Genomic DNA, 17,122 nt, shown 5'->3' with positions numbered 1-17,122 from the left:
TGAAGAGCAGATCTGGATTTTTCTTTCCTAAACCTATTTATGATAGTGCCCAAATTCAATGTCACTTCAAAACCTACTACCTCTTCTTCATCTTTCAAATTTTCTGGCAATACTAGACTTACAAGATGGTTATCATCACATCCCTATACATTACAGATGTTTCTTAAGGTTTCGTGTGCCTGGATCAAATTATCAGTTTTTGGACTATCTATTTCACCAACAGTGTTCACAAAGTGTCTAGCTCCAGTTAAAGCTCATTGCAGTCTGCAGGCTATCCACATTTTCCATATATAGATGATGTGCTTATCTTTGCAGAGTCTTTTTCAAAGTGGCAGGAATCTCTCTCTCTCTCTCTCTCTCTCTCTCAGGAGAGAGATCAATTACACAAACTGGGATTCCAAGAGAACATTCATATGTCTTTCCTGACTCCTTTACATTCCTTTGTGTTCCTGGGATGTCAACTAGACACCTCAGTTCAAAGAGCTTTTCTTTCACAGGAAAAAAGCAGATTTTATCTAGATCTATTTCTAAGGTTTTCCAATCAGACTTTGGTCACTGCAAGGGAATACCTCAGGACTTTGGGTCTCATGACATCTACAATTCTCATGATACCCCTGGCAAGACTCCACATCAGAAAGATAAAGCGTTATCTGAAATCTCTTTGATCCTGGTGTGACACTCCGCCTCTTGACCAGTAATCAAGGAGCCTCAATCCTCACCACTAGCACCTGTGGGAATGTTCACTAGGATGATAACAGGTACACACAGAGTATCTCCAGATGCAGCTCTTTGCATCAATCACAATCAAGCACAATCTCCCTTAAGAACAGACAGGGAATACAGTCAGTCTCGGGGGTGGCTCCTCTCTCCTTCTCAGATCTCCAGTAAGACTCCCCACTGGCACAGCTAAAGAGTTGAGTCTTTAACCAGGGTTCCAAGCCAAGTCCTCCAAAACTATCTCTGTCCAAACAGTGCTTTGTGCCCTACCCAAGTAGCTGACAGACACACTCTTTGAGATTTGATTTGCACGCACACACACAGACACACACATACACACACACACACACACACACACACACACACACACACACACACACACACACACACCACTGGGAAAGGCTGGCACAGGTTTACTAGCTATGCCCCATTTTCCCAGACTATAAGATAGTTATCACTGCCACCAGAACCCATTGCCAGCTACTTTAAGGCCCTTAACAAAGGGTGTCCAATTTTACTGTGGCATATTAATACTAGTACAAATAGTAGTTTGACCAAGACCAAAGCTATTAGGCGTGGCCCACACAGTGTCACCAAAGAAATATGAAAATACTCTCAAAACTTAAATATCTCTACAAAGATCAGCCACAATGAAACGTTTAAATATATTTAATAATAAAGAAAAAAGAACAAGACAATACTAAATATCTATTCACAGTGACATCAGAGTTCAAAATCACAGGAAATATTTAAAATAACATTTAAGGACAGACTCAGACAAACAAAGAAGAACATTATCTAAACTAAGCTTCACTATATTCCTGACTGAATCTAAAAGTTATTTTGTTCCCTAACAACATACTGGAGCATGGCAAGATAAAATACTTGAGCAGTCTTCCTAGTCAGGTCCCAAACCAAATACTCTGTCTCACTAAGAGACTTCTCAAAATAATATCTAAAATATTACTTCTGGGATAGCTTGAAAAATGACATCACATCTGTTTATCTGACATCTAGTTCCCATGCAAACTCCCATTACTGGTAGCTGGCAGGATTTAGCACCTACTTGTAAAAATGCACATGCAAGGGCTTTTGTTCAAATCTGTGACAGGTGCTGGAAGTCATGAAACAATTTTATGCCTCCATGCGTCCGGAGTAGTAATTAGTTCACCCCAAAGGCAATGCAGAAATCTTACTAGTACAGACTTTGTGTCTCTGTCTGCATTGACACCTGTGAGATACCATCTTTATGGCGTAGTCCATAAAGTGATTTAATTTCAGATATATTTTAAAGTTTGCAGGACTGAGGTTTACCTCCTGTCTTCCAGTTTTCTCTGTTTAATATATACATTTAAATAGTTACAATAATGCATGTACATTTCTGTTCTCTCCAGTAGGGCACACTGTTGATACATTTAAAATACAATTACTTTACAAATACATTTTCAACACAAACATCTGCATAAATCAGTTTGATATACACATGACATACAATTCTGATACATTTGTAGCACAATCATCTTGTTTAAATCAGATTGATATTCACAAATGACATATAATTATTTACAGAATTCCAGCTAGCTGTGCTGGTAGTACCTCCTATCGTCACACCCAGCATCAACACTCTTTATATTTTCAAATCCCAGTGCTAGCATTTGTCAGATGAGAAATCTTTTGGTGGAGATAACAGATATCCTTAAATCCAGGTTTCCCCCTTCTCCCTCCCTGCTTCAAAGCAGTAAGTCACCATAGACACTTTGGACTTTGCTTGGTAAAATTTTCAGGCAGGATAAAAGTGCAGGGTGCATGGGACACCAAGGACAGATGCAAGCACATAAATATCAAGGTGATGCTTGCCCTGATCTAGGCAGACAACTCTCTAAATCATCTTTGGTCCCCAGGACCTCTTCAAGTGGTTATAGACAATACAACAGTCATGTGGTGCATCAACAAGTGAGGGAGAACCAGGTCATTCCGCCTTTGCAGACTAGCCATGCTTGAGATATAACTTCATAGCACAATCTCACTCTGTAGGTATCCTGCATTCTGTTTTGCAAAACTGTTTGATAGACAAGCTGAGCAGGACCAGGGTAGACCCTCATGAATGGAAACTAGATTGGGGGTCTTTCAAGAACAATAAACTGGTAGGCTTCTGTCCCAGGACTATATGCAAGAAGGCCTGGAAGACAGATGCTTTTTGTTTTCTTTAGACAGGAATGTTCCTGTATGCTTTTCCATCATTTTCACAAATATCCAGAGTATTTCTGAAGATTCAGAAGGAGTCCATGAAGATCACTGTGGTGACGTCCTTCTGGCCCACACACCATGGTTCTCCCTTGTTGTGGAAATGGCTAGGGGGAAATTACCACAAGCTTCATCATAGACTGGATGTACTGATGCAAGAAAATGGGTGTTTGATACACCCCAACATCAGTCAACGTCAATTGGCTGCCTAAATGATAGGGTCTTAAATCCTTTTAGGCACCTGTTTATTGAGGGTGTGCAGCAGGTACTAATGGAGGCAAGAAAGCCTGCTACTAGAAAATCACATATTAGCAAATGAAAAAGGTTTTCTAGTTAGTGCCAACAGCATAACCAGCACCATTCAGAGTTAGTTATTCTCTGGTTCTGAAATATTTGCGTGAGCTACTAGCCCCTGGCCTTTCTTATTCCTGTATCAAGGTTTATTTAGTGGCCAATTCTGCCCATGGATCCTCCTCTCGATGCAGTCTCATGTCACAATCTTTTTGAAAGGGGTTTTGCATAAGAGGCCTCCAAGAAACCCCCTGGCTCCTCCTTGGCATCTTAATTTTGAGTTAGAGAAGCTAACATTTCCTCCATTTGAACTAGCTAATATGGCTGACTCGAAATTCATAACACGGAAAACAATTTCACTTATTGCTCTGATCTCAGCAAGAAGGGTATCTGAGTTGCAAATTCTCGTGGTGAGTCAAACCTACCTCATTTTCCATAAGGACATGGTTTCTTTGCGAACTAATGCGCCTTTTATGCCTAAAGTGGTATCAGAATTTACTTTACACCAAGCTATCCATCACCCTCTTTTCTTTCCTAAATCTGAAAAGGATTTTCCATGTCTTGGATGTCCACAGACAACTCATATACTATCATGACAAACTATAGCCTTCAGATCTTCTGATCAGTTGTTCATTTCTTGTGAAGGTAAGAAGAACGGACAACCTGTGTCAAAGCAGATTACTTTCAAATGATTGTCTTTGGCTATTACCTTTTGTTATACTCAAAATAACAAAACTATTCTAGGTAGGATAATAACCCACTCAGCCAGGGCCGTGGCTTCATCTATGGCTTTTTGGAAAGGGTTGAATTCTAGAAGTATTCTAGAAGCTGCTACTTGGTCTTCTGGACACACCATTGCAAAGTACTATAAGCTTGATCAGTCACCAAAGCTGTAGACAAGAGTAAGGTGGTTCACACAGCCTATCTTGACCTCGACAAGGCTTCTGACACCATCCCCCATTTTGGAATTATAGCTAAATTCACTAAACTAGGTATAAATCCCTATGTCACAAGATGGGTTGCCAGTTGGCTCACTGTGAGAACCCACACTGTAAAAGTTGCAGACTCTAAATCTGACTTTAAACCAGTGACAAGTGGAGTACCACAGAGTTCAATCCTGAGACTTCACCTGTTTGGTATCTACTTCTCTGAAGTACAGGTTAACACAGAAGGCCTTTAGCTAATGAAGTACACAGATGACTGCAAACTAGGAGCCATAGTTGAGTCCCCAAATGATGTGAACATCCTACAGAAGGGCCTCACTGAGACAGATGCCTGGTGTTAGAACCATGGTCTCAAGCTCAATGCCAAAAAGTGCATTGTCATCCCCTTTGGTAAAACTCTGTACCCTTGAACTACCATATAGGCGGCATTCTACTTAACACCAAATTTGTGATAAGAGATTTTGGGACCCAGGTGGACAGTAGTCTTTCCTTAGATAACCACATCTCCACAGTAGTCAGGCACACCTCATCACAAAAGGGTTCTCATCTAGGAAAAAAGAGGTCATTGTTCCCCTCTACTCGACATTCATTAGACCCATTATAGAGTACAATGCCCCTTTTGGAATGTACCTCACAAGATATCTGCAGCAGCTGGAAAGGCCACAGAAGTACCTCACAAGGAGGATTACTGGCCTCAAACAGATGCCCTACACTGACCATCTCAAAAAACTCCAGCTTTACTCCGTAGCATATTGCCTACTCCGAGGTGATCTCTGCCTAGCATATAAAGCTATGTCAAACCCAGAGCTGTTGGAAATGCTACACCTAAAGAAATCCCAATCCCTCTGAGCTACACGCTCTAGGGACTTAAACCTTGTCACCACAATAAACAAGATATGCTGGAGGGATAGATTCCTGTCCCAGAGACTTCCCATACTCTGGAACAAGCTACCAATCTATGTCAAGCAAAGTTTCTCAAAATCTTGATAAGTGGATGGGAAATAGGAAATACACCCCGGGGATCACTTCTGTGGATCTGCTCGACAGGGGCACAGGAAAATAACTTTCTTGGGTGGTGTAAGCCAGGGAACCTTGTTGGCTAGGCTTACTTAGATCCTTGGCCCAATAGCCTAGTACCTACTTATGAACCTATGATTCCTTTTCTAGGTTCACATCACACATTACTAGGACCATTCCCCAGGGCATCTGGAATCTTCTCTTTCTACCTCCCAAATGTAGTTAACTAAGGTAATCTACCCTTTTAGCTAAGGTTACTGCAGCAGTGATCAATACGATGAACATAGTAGAGTTGTATAAGTAAAACGTATCTTAACAGTAGCTGTTCGAGTGATCACTACTGCAGTAATCACTCCCTCCCTCCAACGCCCTTGTTTTTTGGCGTGTTTTTTATGCCATGGTTTTGATATTTACTTCTTGCTGCTCTTAGCATTGTTTTTTCAGAGCTAAGTGTCCATCTCTTTGCTGGAAGCAAAACTCTGAAGGTTTTCACTCACAAACCTGTCCTTTACTCAGCCAAGCTCAATCATCCTGACAGTTTGGGTACATGAAAGGTGCCCTAAAGCTTTAGAAGCTGGCCAGCTGTTATTTCCTTGGCAGGATATAAACTATATAGGTAAGACTGCTGCAACAGTGATCATTCAAACATCTACTGTTATGGTAAGTTTTACTTACAGAACTATACTTTCCCTAATGCCCTTGGTTAAATTTGCCATACTAGTATCAATACCATCTTAGGTCTTTCCCAGAAAGAGGCCACTAGCCTAGTAGGACTAATCTGATTCACAAAGGATAAATAAATAACTCTGGCTTTGCACGTGAGATACAAGATGTAACTTTCTGCATGAAAAACACATCACTGAAAAGATTTATAATAATAATAATTATTATTATTATCATTATTGTTATTACTAATATTATTATCTTGGCAAGGCCAAGGATACTTTAGGGAGGTCAAAGGCTTAGGAGGCCTGTTTGTGGATGAATTGGCTGCCCCTGTTGTACAACGTTTCAGTGTTAATGCTTGTCTGGATGAAGCAGACTAAAATACAAGCTCTGTTTATTGTTTTGGTGACACGAGATGCATTAATGTAATTACTTTTTATTTATTTCTTTTACCCTGGCATGGTCAAAACAGATACCTTAGGGTAGGAAATGGATGCATAGGCTATTTGTGGATGAAGTGACTGACCCTTTAAGAAGACATTTTGTGCATGTGTGTGTGTTCTGCTAAGGAAAGCTGTGTTATTTATTGATTTATTATTTCACAAATTAACTGGAATCTTTAGTGATTTTCTTCAAATGTATGTGCCTTTGGCTTATATTTGATGCTGCATAACATTAAAGTAGACTGAGTTGCATTTCCCTGAAGTGCTACAGTGGTTACATTTGTTTTCATACCTTTTAATAACTTAACTCAGTAATGTGCTTTTTGGGATTTTTTCATAACATGCAGCTCCAGAACTTGCTTTGTTGTTTTTAATTAACTTCATTTTACTGTTTTTGCATAAATCATTAATTGCTGTGTTAAATGCAACTTGGACTAATGGATGGGTAATCAGAAATTCACCCTGGTTTAGCGTCTATGTCTGTGGCTGACAAAGGCAACCAGTAACTCACCCCTATATAAATCAAACTTGTGTGTCACATTTGGGTTGCACTGCTGGCCTCTAAGGGGCTTAATTGTCATTAGCCAAGTATATACCTATGAACCTAGGAATTCATGAATCAGACCCTTTACTGTATTATCATCATAACATATGTGTAAACTATGTCACTGTGGAAGTGGATTGTGAATTGGATATAGGTTAAGTTATTTATCAAGAGATGATATAGATAAAAAAATGTAATATTGATTCTTGTAGTATGGCTTACTTTTACTGTTTACCAAAAGTCCATAAGGATTTGGTTAATCCCCTTGGACGGCCCATTATATCTGCTTGTAATTATTTTACTCATAATATGGGCTTGTTCTTACATAGTTATCTACTTCCTTATGTTATGAGATTAGTGTCTTATGTGAAAGACACTTGTAGTTTTTTAGATAAAATCTCTAATATAGTTTGGAAGAAGGGCGTGTATTGCATAACTATAGACATGGTAAGTTTATATACCAACATACAACACAAATTTGGGCTAGAAGCTCTCTCTTATTATCAGTCCAGTTTTAGTTTATATAATGGAATTGATTTATTTTTGTTTGATTAATAATTATTTTGAGTTTAATTGCATATTATACCAACAATTGCAAGGCACTGCTATGGGGACATCGTTTGTCCCTATGTATGCTAATTTATTTATGGGTTTATTTGAATCTCAGTATGTTTATGTTTCAGAATTTTTTAAGAAATATGTAGTCAGATATTTTATATTTACTGATGACTTAATATTTGTATGTGATGGGGGTCATGATTTGGTTGGTGATTTTATTGAATATTTACATACCAACAGATTTAATTTGAGATGTAGTGATAAGTCAAAAGGTGACATTTTTAGATGTTTCATTAGAAGGCCTGGATGGAAAGATTATTCATGCAAGAGTTCATATACAGTTTGTTGATGGCAATCAGTATTTGAATGGGTGGAGTTGCACCCTCTTCATATTTTATCAGCACTCCCCTATGGTGAATTCCTTAGGTTACGGAGACTTTGCAATGAGGAAAATGAATTTCTTCTGGTGGTAGAGTTTACAAAAGATATGTTTATTTGTAGGGTATATGATGTGAATAAATTAAATAAAAGTATTCAAGACATAAAAATGGTTAAGTGTGACAGACAATTAATTTGTATACCTAATGGGGAATTTAAAACTCAGCATAATCTTCTTCTTCTTCTTCTTCTTTCGGCTTTATCCCGGTTAGGGGTCGCCACAGCGGATCACCTGTCCGCACATTGAATGGCAGTGGAGTTTTTACGGTGTCGAGTTGCCAGCCCGGCGCCCAACCTTCCACAGAAGGCACACTCACACGCACACCTAGGGCCAATTTAGAGTGTCCAATCCACCTGCAGCATGTCTTTGGGATGTGGGAGGAAACCGGAGCACCCGGAGGAAACCCACGCGACCACAGGGAGGACATGCAGACTCCGCACAGAAGGCACCCCAGCCGAGGATCGAACCGGAGAACCTCTTGCTGTGAGGCGGCAATGCTAACCACTGCACCACCGTGGCCGCCCAAAACTCAGCATAATAGCGATAACAATAAAAAAAAAATTTTTGTGACTACTTATAGTCCCTTTAGTTTTGAAGTGATAAAAATGTTAAAATACTATTAGGGCTTTTTGGTTAAACACAAAGATTTTTGCAATATACTAGATAATGTTCCAGATATTGCATAGAACAGGGGAAGAAATATTAGTGATATGCTTGTCCATGGGAGGTTTATTCCTCCTGTGGTGACTGTTGATGCAAATGTTCCCCTTGACTATTTCATGTGGGAAATGTTGTAGCAAACAAGTAGTATCACATTTTGGTGATATTAATGGTAGAAAATATGAGGTAAAAATAGTTTTAGTTGTAATTCAGTTGGAATCATTTATGCCCTTAAATGTCCCTGCAATAAAATTTATATAGGTGAAAGTAAGAGGGCCTTTAAGATACTGCTGCAGGAGCACCTTAGGGATATTAGAAAGGTTAGGATGGAAAGTCTAGTTGCTGCCCATTTTTATGACTGCCATCATGGGGATGAAAGAGACCTTCTAGCAACAGTACTAGATCAAGTTTACTGTGGCCCATTTGAAAATGAGAGTATCAAAAAGAAGTTATTGTATTAATGAACTGTTTTTATATTGAAATATAACACCCTGGTTCCCAGGGGTTTAAACTTAGAGTGTAGCTGGAAGGTTTTCATTTAATGAACATGTTTCAATGTGTTAATAATCTACTCAGGGGAAAACTGATATAACTGAGTTTAATTGATGCTATTATATAAGGTGAAGTTTTATGTGTGTTACTGTTTTACTCTGTAAAGGCTGTTTGCTGAGGCATTAGAGAATTTTGCTATATTAAATTGTTTGGGAATATCTGGCTGTTTCTTGTTGTTTTGCTGGACTGTGAATTGGCATGGGCATAGTTGTCAACCTTCCATCTCCAAAATGTGGAACACTGCCTCATAATGTGCAACACTACCTCATAACATGGAACATTACCTCATAATTTGGTACAAATAGGCAACATGTGGAGCTCTTAATAACAGCCTCAGCTAGAGAGCTCAAAGGATAGCTAAAATGTGTTACTTTATACATATACATTTTATTTATGAATTAAATGAATTAATGTGATTCAGTATATGTCATGGATATCAGTTAAAAGGAACGTTCTTCATGAGGTTCACTAGAGAGGTTGGCTTTGTAGAATTTGAGAACTGAGTTAGATCAATTTCATGTAAAAATGTATTTCCAGTTTTAAATAACTTTTGTGGAATTATTTGTTAAAACTTGGGAAATATTTTTGTTGTAAAATCTCAGGACATTGCCATTTTTTCATATTTTTCCCCACAGGCACAGCTGCCTAATTACTGACTCTCCTATGTCAGGAGGAACCAATGGCAGCCATGTGTGTTCTTAATTTGGGTTTATATTCAAAGCAGTTAAGTATCTGAGAGTGATACATTGATACTTTTGATCTGAGTCTAATTTGGCAATATAGTTGCAGATTTGGATGGCTGGCTTGACTGAATACTGGTTAAAATTCCACAAACATTGAATACACTTGTGAGGAGACAAGTCCTCTTTGTAGAAACTGCAGTGCAATTCTGGCCAGCACTTGCCTGTTTCTGAGTCTGGTATCATTAAAAAGGGCAGTTGATTGCTTCCTTTGCGCAAGGTAGAAAAAAACTTAAATGACATGCAGAAGGTGCGTAATTAAGATTAGTACATGAAGTTAAAATAGGAATACTGTAGGTGTTGTTGATAATTGCTTTGGATGTGCAACCAAATGGTCAATTTAGATAAGAGGTGGGTGGTGGGATTTTGGAAGTCTTTTAGCATTTTGAAGTTGGACACTGGGTGTTAGTAAGTCAATGGATAACCACAAAGTCAGAAGGAGTAACATGTGTCATGAGTCTGCACCTGTATAAAGCATGTGAAACTGTATATAACACACCTACACACATACACACTTGGATATGTCAAGTGTAGAGTGGGGTAGTAAATTCTATTTTGTAAATAGTTGTGGACCAAAGAAAATGAGGTAGTGGTAGTGGTAGCGAGACTCATTGTATCCACAGGTTTCCCTTTTATCAAATCTGTGGCTTGTGCCTACTGTAAAGAAGTAAAAAGCTTTACTCCATTTACATTTTTCATAACTACAAAATATGTGAAAAGTGTTAAAGCTATAAGCCATTTAAAAAAAAAGAAACAAAAGAAAATTATAGACCTCCTATCCCAAAGTCCTGCTAGGTGTCGAAACTATCCACTCCAAAGACTTAGTGAGGCCTGCAGTTTCTCAACTATGCTTTATTTTCAAGCTTTGCTCACAATTTGCTACTTTATTACTGTAACAGCACAGCCTCCCTAATATAAACTGTCTTTAAAGTTAGGTGATAGTAAACATGCATATTTTTACTTTTTTCTTTTCTCACTGGGAACAAATACATAACACATGGTATATATTTAACTTTATTAACATCAGTAGTGTTGCTTCTGTCAGAAAGTGATGATATCCAGTGTTTGACATGTTAACAGGGACAGCATTACAAGGGATTGTGACTTACTTGGCAGTTGGCTGTCAGAAATTTAGCCTGTATGTCTGTTATCTTTTTCTGGCTTTCTTTTAAGTTTAAAAGCACAATCTGAGTAAAGAATTGCAAATAAATATCCAGAATATGTCCAAAATATTAAGAAATTTTGGAACTGGGGCCTTGTATTGATGGGTATACCAGCTGGCCTAAGTGGCAAATCAGGGATAACTGGCTTGTGGCGGCCAAGTTGTTTATAGTGTGCAAGGTTGTCAAGTTGCGTTATTTTCAGTTTCCATTACATGTGGTTATGACATTTTTTTTTGTTCGGGGGAAGGGGTGGAAAGCAGCTAGTTAAATCGAGAAAGTATGTTTATTGTGTTGTCATTGCATCAGAAAATAAATATTTTATATATCTTTCCAGTGTTTTTTTTTTTAGTGATAAGCAGGTTCAGACTTAAAAGTCACACATAAACCATCATGTGTGTTGAATGAGAACTGTACATGAAACTGTAAAACTGTGCACAGCAGCATGTAATCATTTCTGTAATTTGTTTACTTTAGATTTACCACTACAACACCATAATAAGTTAGTAGGCTGTTAAAGTGACTTACCTGAAATCAATCAACATTAGAGACATGAATTTGGATGAGACATTAAGAATCAAGAGGACTGGAAGACCCACACCTGATCTCAAGATGGAGTCAGAAGGTAGAAGCAGGTCAAGAACATACACATGCAGCTTCAGCAGTATGGTCTATGTAAAGCACACCTTGATCTGTGGGTGTGAGTAAACAAATGCATTGCATTATTTCCCTTGCTTACTGTTTGATGGAGATGATGTTTGGACCTCAAAGGATGTGAATGACCTGAAGAGAGTGGCAGAAAAGGAAAGAAAAAAATAAACAGTCTACAAAACATTTTTACAACCAAGTATGTCTAAACAATGCTGGGAACCGTGGACATTAGGTCTCAGTTAACTACTGGATACCAGTTATATGTAGAAAGACACAATAAGAAAGAAGAAAACTGGTATATTATATTACTTATAATTGACTGCCTCAAGCTATATAGTGAAGAAAAAGCAGCTTTGAGAGGCCATGATGAATCTGACGACTCATCAAGTGCTGGAATGTTCCTTGGGCTGGTTGAATTCACCTGCGGGATCAATCAGAAGTTGGCAGAACAGATAATAACATCAACTGCTTTTCAAGGAACATCAAAAACAGTTCAGAATGAACTGCTGGACTGCATGCTAACGATATGCAGAGAAGAAATACAAAAAAAAGAGACAAGTATTGTAAAATTTGTAGGAGTTATTGTATCAAAAGTTACCGATGTTGCATGGCTGTGGCAGATTGCCATGGTGTTCCATTACGTTGCTGATGTCCAGGTGCAGGAACATTTGGGGGGTTGTTTTATACCACCTGCACAGACTGCAGAGCATACTTCTGGTGTGGTAAATCCACAGTTAAAGGAAATAGTGGAAAACCAGCATGAAAATAACTGGTTGCTCAGAGTTATGATGGTGCATCTTTTATGAGTGGAGTTCAGCATGAGGTCCAGGCAATCATAGGGCACGAATGTTTGTTTGTGTCTTTCGGCTTTTCCCGGTTAGGGGTCGCCACAGAGGAACTCCAGTCCGCTAATGATTGGCAGTAGAGTTTTACGTGCTGGCTTGCCGGGCCTAACGCACGACCTTCAACAAAGGAATGCCCGTTCATGCATGTCGCCACACAGAAGATGCTCTAACTGAGAATCGAACGGGCAATGTCTAACTGTGAGGCGACAACGCTACCGCAGCACCACCACCGCATATGCTTATTATATACACTGTTATGTCCAAAAACTTAATCTGGTAAAACAAAGAACAAAACTACATAACTACAGCAAGGATATTTTTTAACTCTTGGTTTAATTCCAGCCTTCTGGACAAACTGCTCCGGGCAATAAAGTAGCACAACACACGCCACAACTGCCTGGAACATGGTGAAATGTTAATGTCCATACTGTAGATGCAATGTATGAAAACTTGGACTTGCTGGCTGAGTGTTCTAATTATATGTATAAGTGTCCTACATCTGGTGCAGCAACTGTACAGGAAGCTTAAGTGAACACTTGAAGATAATGAATATAAGTTTTGGCTGACTGTTTTCCATAGTTTAATGGCCTATGTTGACATTCTGTACACACAACTTCAGTATTGTATAACAGATACAGCCATAGCTGAAGAGGATGTATGCATATCCTTAAATACACTGAACAGTATCATATCAAATACCGACAGCATTGCAGAATAGCACTTTCAAACAGAGGAGATCCTGGCAAAGCACAGACAAGGATGCCAACCACTGCCCCAGACATTGCTATTATTGCAAAGAAAGTCTGTGATGTACTAAAATTCCAAGAAACATCACAATTTGAACAAAATGGGCATCTTCAGCCTTCTCAGCTGTTACTGCCTGGAAAGATTTCATCATACACAAAACAGTTTCCAGAACATTCTTTCACAACAATCACAGAAATCTATCCACTCCTGCTGCGGGATAAGTTAGAATGGAACTGGGAGTGGTGTATCACCACGAAAATTTTGCAGCAACTGTTATTGCTATCAAAATGTTAAAATTCTTAGTGGACAACTCTTTAACCAATCTTTCAGAGACTTTCACTGTATTGCTGATTACAGTCATCACACCAATGTCAACTGCCGAGGTAGAAAAATGTTTCTCAACACTGAAGAGAATTAAAATGTTTCCCCATCATACTATGGGTCAGGAAAGACTGAATACATTGGCTTTGATTTACACAGAAAGACAGTTAACATGGGGAATAACAAACTTCAGCCAAACAGTTACTGATTTGTTTGCTGCAAGTAAGAAATCAGAGAAATCCCCAGAGGAACAAAATATCTTATTTGGCACAATACTAGAAGCACTTATTTGGATTTAGAGTACAGCAAATACACTATTTCCTTGGGAAACTTGAAACTGTCCAGAAAAAGGAAAGAAAAACAAATCCAGTATGAAGTGATGTGTTCCAGACCAGACTACAGCTTCTCTTCAGGTGCAGAAACAGAATAAGAAGTACAATTTGCAGCATACTGCAGTCTTCAAACTAACCTATGCATAGTTGTAGCAATGTGCTCTCCCTCCCAGCTGTGGTACTTTTAATAGCAAATTGTATTGACTCTGAGATCTCACTGTCACACACAAGCACTGGCACATTAGGTGTTAGAGTGAAGTGAACAATAAATAAAGGTGGTACGGTAGGATTTCCCAGTTTCTTTACTTTTCATTTGTCATTGTACAAAATGCAGTTTGCCTCATAGTATAGAACAATATATGTTTACTGCATCATATGCAGTCAAATACTGTCATGCAATCAATACCAGCAATTTCTTTGGCGCTTACATATTATCGCAACCACATTTCTAGTGTGGTGTAATTCATAATGTCATCGCAGAACAAGTGCTTCTGAAATTAAAAAGGGGTGTTTAAAGTCCAAAGCAGTATTTATCACTTTGGTTTTGCAACAGGAACAGGAATAATGGGTAAATTCATTTTCCTGGGTAGCGTCCTTTGTCGATGACATTTACTGAGAAGTAAAAGTAACCTGCTGCTACACATATGGCCTATGAATATCAATACTTACTGACTTCCATCCTCACATCATCCCGCTGACTTGATAGACAGTGACACATTGTTATGAGTGACAGACCATAAACATGGGTCAAAAAGCTGGACATTGTGCGCAAATCTGAACAGTTGACAGGTGTGTATAGGTGCAATAGCAGTGGGAAGTAGGTACACTGCAGCAAAGCACCAGTTATGTACAACGGCCCATTTAATTTCGGAGTGCGGAAATATGATCAGTACATGTAATAAACTCAAAACGGACATGACCACTTCCACTTTCACATTAACCTTTCTGTCCTAACTGAAGGCAAGCCTTGGCAAAGAACTGACGATGACAGACATTCTTGTCAACAAGGCACTGCAAGAGCAAGACATGTAGCGAAAACCTAAAATAATGAGAGGACAACAGCCTAAAAAAATCCGGCTACATTAGAATTACTTATACACTTTGAAACTGACACAATGACTAAAAATATCTGTGTCACCATGTGAACACCATATGAATACTTGCTACTTACATATTATCGGCTTACAAATGTGGTTGTGATAATACGTAAATACCATTTCTTTAATATTAGAAGTATTTTGATTTTTGGTGTTATAGCAGAGCCTATTGTGCCACCTCATTAGCAATGAAATGCGCTTTTTTATCAAAGAAGCTCTGGTGTGTGAGGAAGTCTAGTACTGGTAGACTATTTAACATGTGCAATAGTGAATGAGCAGTTACTTATGTAAAATGGTAGACATGATCAGTGTTGATCCAGCTGTAATATAGCTTTGCCCTGTTGCAGTTAGCCCCCCCCCCCTGGTTTGAGGTCACCAACCACCAGTGTGGGTATTCATTTTTCAAGTACTTTAGAGAGAGGAGATAGTATACCTGTGACTCTGTAGTTAGATAGTTACAGGGAGGTGACTTTCTTATGCAAGGATATGATGTAAGATTGCTTCCATATGGTAGGGATGTCGGATTCATTGGCTTAATATAATGGCTTATCAATATTGTTATAGAGTAAACTATTGCAGCTGCTGTATTTTTGAGGAATTATGCCACGTGGTTGTCAGGAGCCAGTGTGATTGTTTTTCATTTTGGGAGGAGTTTCTTACTAGTTGATACAGAGACAAGTTAGAAGGAAAATGAATGCAAGTTCCTGGGCTTGAGAGATCATTTTTTTTTTTGGTTCATTCTTATGGGAGTGGGTACATTGGTATATTGACTTGGAGACATGTATTGTGGTTCCTGCAATTTAAGTAGGTCAGTGATTGCATTTATGTAACGGTTATTACATTTGTAGGTAGTGTCAAAATTACAATCATAAAGAAGGAAGACAGGAGATATGGTTGAAATCTATTTCCTGGTTTTATGATCTGGTTTACTGTAGCCCAAATTTGTTTTTGATTCTTGTTGTGTCATTGCTGTAAGATGATAGAGTACTTTTTCTTGTCTAGATTCTGTATGTGGTTATATTGTTGTCTGCTTGCATTTGTTTTATTAGTTTTTGTCTCTTAGGCAGTTTTTCCAAGCTTTATCTCTAGAATGCATTATGTGTTTAGTTTGTTGGGTTAGCCATGGGGTACAATTAGATTGTCTTTTCTTTCTACACTGTGGGGCTAGTAAATTTAATATGTTTAGGAAAGAAAAACTGCAGAAATGCACTGCATCATCTGGATGGATCGGTTTTAGGGTTCACCAATTGCTTTTTATTAATACTTACGAGAAAGTAGAGGTCAAATTTGGTGTCTGAACTTCTGACTGCAGAAAAGTGAATAGTATTGTCAAGCTTAGAGTGGTCCCAGAATATAAATGTGGGGAGATAGTTACTAATAAGAATCAGGTAGTGCACCAAAGAGTTTTCTATTTTGTTTAGGTCAGACATTAATATGTAGCCCAGAATACTTTCTTTTTTTGGTAGATTTACGAAATTCTAGTTGATGATTTTTATGAGATATGTGAAGTTAACAACCTCAGCCTTGGAGCAGTTGTTGCGAAGTTATCTTTGGGACAATTTGCATTGTGATGCCTAAGAAATATTTTCATATTTAATGGTTGAGATTACCCAGAAGAGTATATTTCTTTGACAACAGAACTATCATTACTTGGTAGATTGTACAATGAAATGATGCAGAGGTTTTTATGTTTATTAACTATAAAGTTTGACAGGAGAATTTCAACACTGCCAAAGTTTTGCATAGTTAAGTTGTTTCTATATATAATGTTTTTGTTTGAGTATATTATGATAATCACACTTTCTCCATTTTAGTCCAATTAAGTCTGATCATGTCATAGCCTTCTGGGATAATTTCAGTAAATTAATATGTAGTGTTTTACAATCCATGCAAGTAGATGTGTGTAGTTTTATTACATGGATTATAGACATTGATATGGCAGATTTTCATTCCATATTAGCTCTTGTAAAGGGATTTTTCAAAAGTCACAACATGAGCAGCAAAGGGCTGCAAAAGTCAAGCTTTCCTTGTAGCTTGTAATTAAATATCATCTAGGTTCCATGTCAAGCAACATTGCTGTTTTTGCTTGTCTTTATTATGCATTACCTAACTGGCACACAATTTTCAAAAAAGAAATACTTACAGATTTTTCTG

General features: G+C 38.3%; 1 protein-coding gene across 3 annotated transcripts in view; it reads right to left on the bottom strand.

Annotated features, from left to right (window-relative positions):
* Positions 1–17,122, bottom strand: part of PHACTR3 (phosphatase and actin regulator 3) — a 1,988,889-nt gene that overhangs the window by 1,097,840 nt on the left and 873,927 nt on the right. The gene's annotated exons all lie outside the window — the stretch shown is intronic.

This window comes from Protopterus annectens, chromosome 12.part0 (assembly GCF_019279795.1).
Source record: "Protopterus annectens isolate FY-2018-M chromosome 12.part0, PAN1.0, whole genome shotgun sequence".
NCBI classification, from domain to species: Eukaryota; Metazoa; Chordata; order Ceratodontiformes; family Protopteridae; genus Protopterus; species Protopterus annectens.
This window is presented reverse-complemented; position numbering and strand designations above follow the sequence as displayed.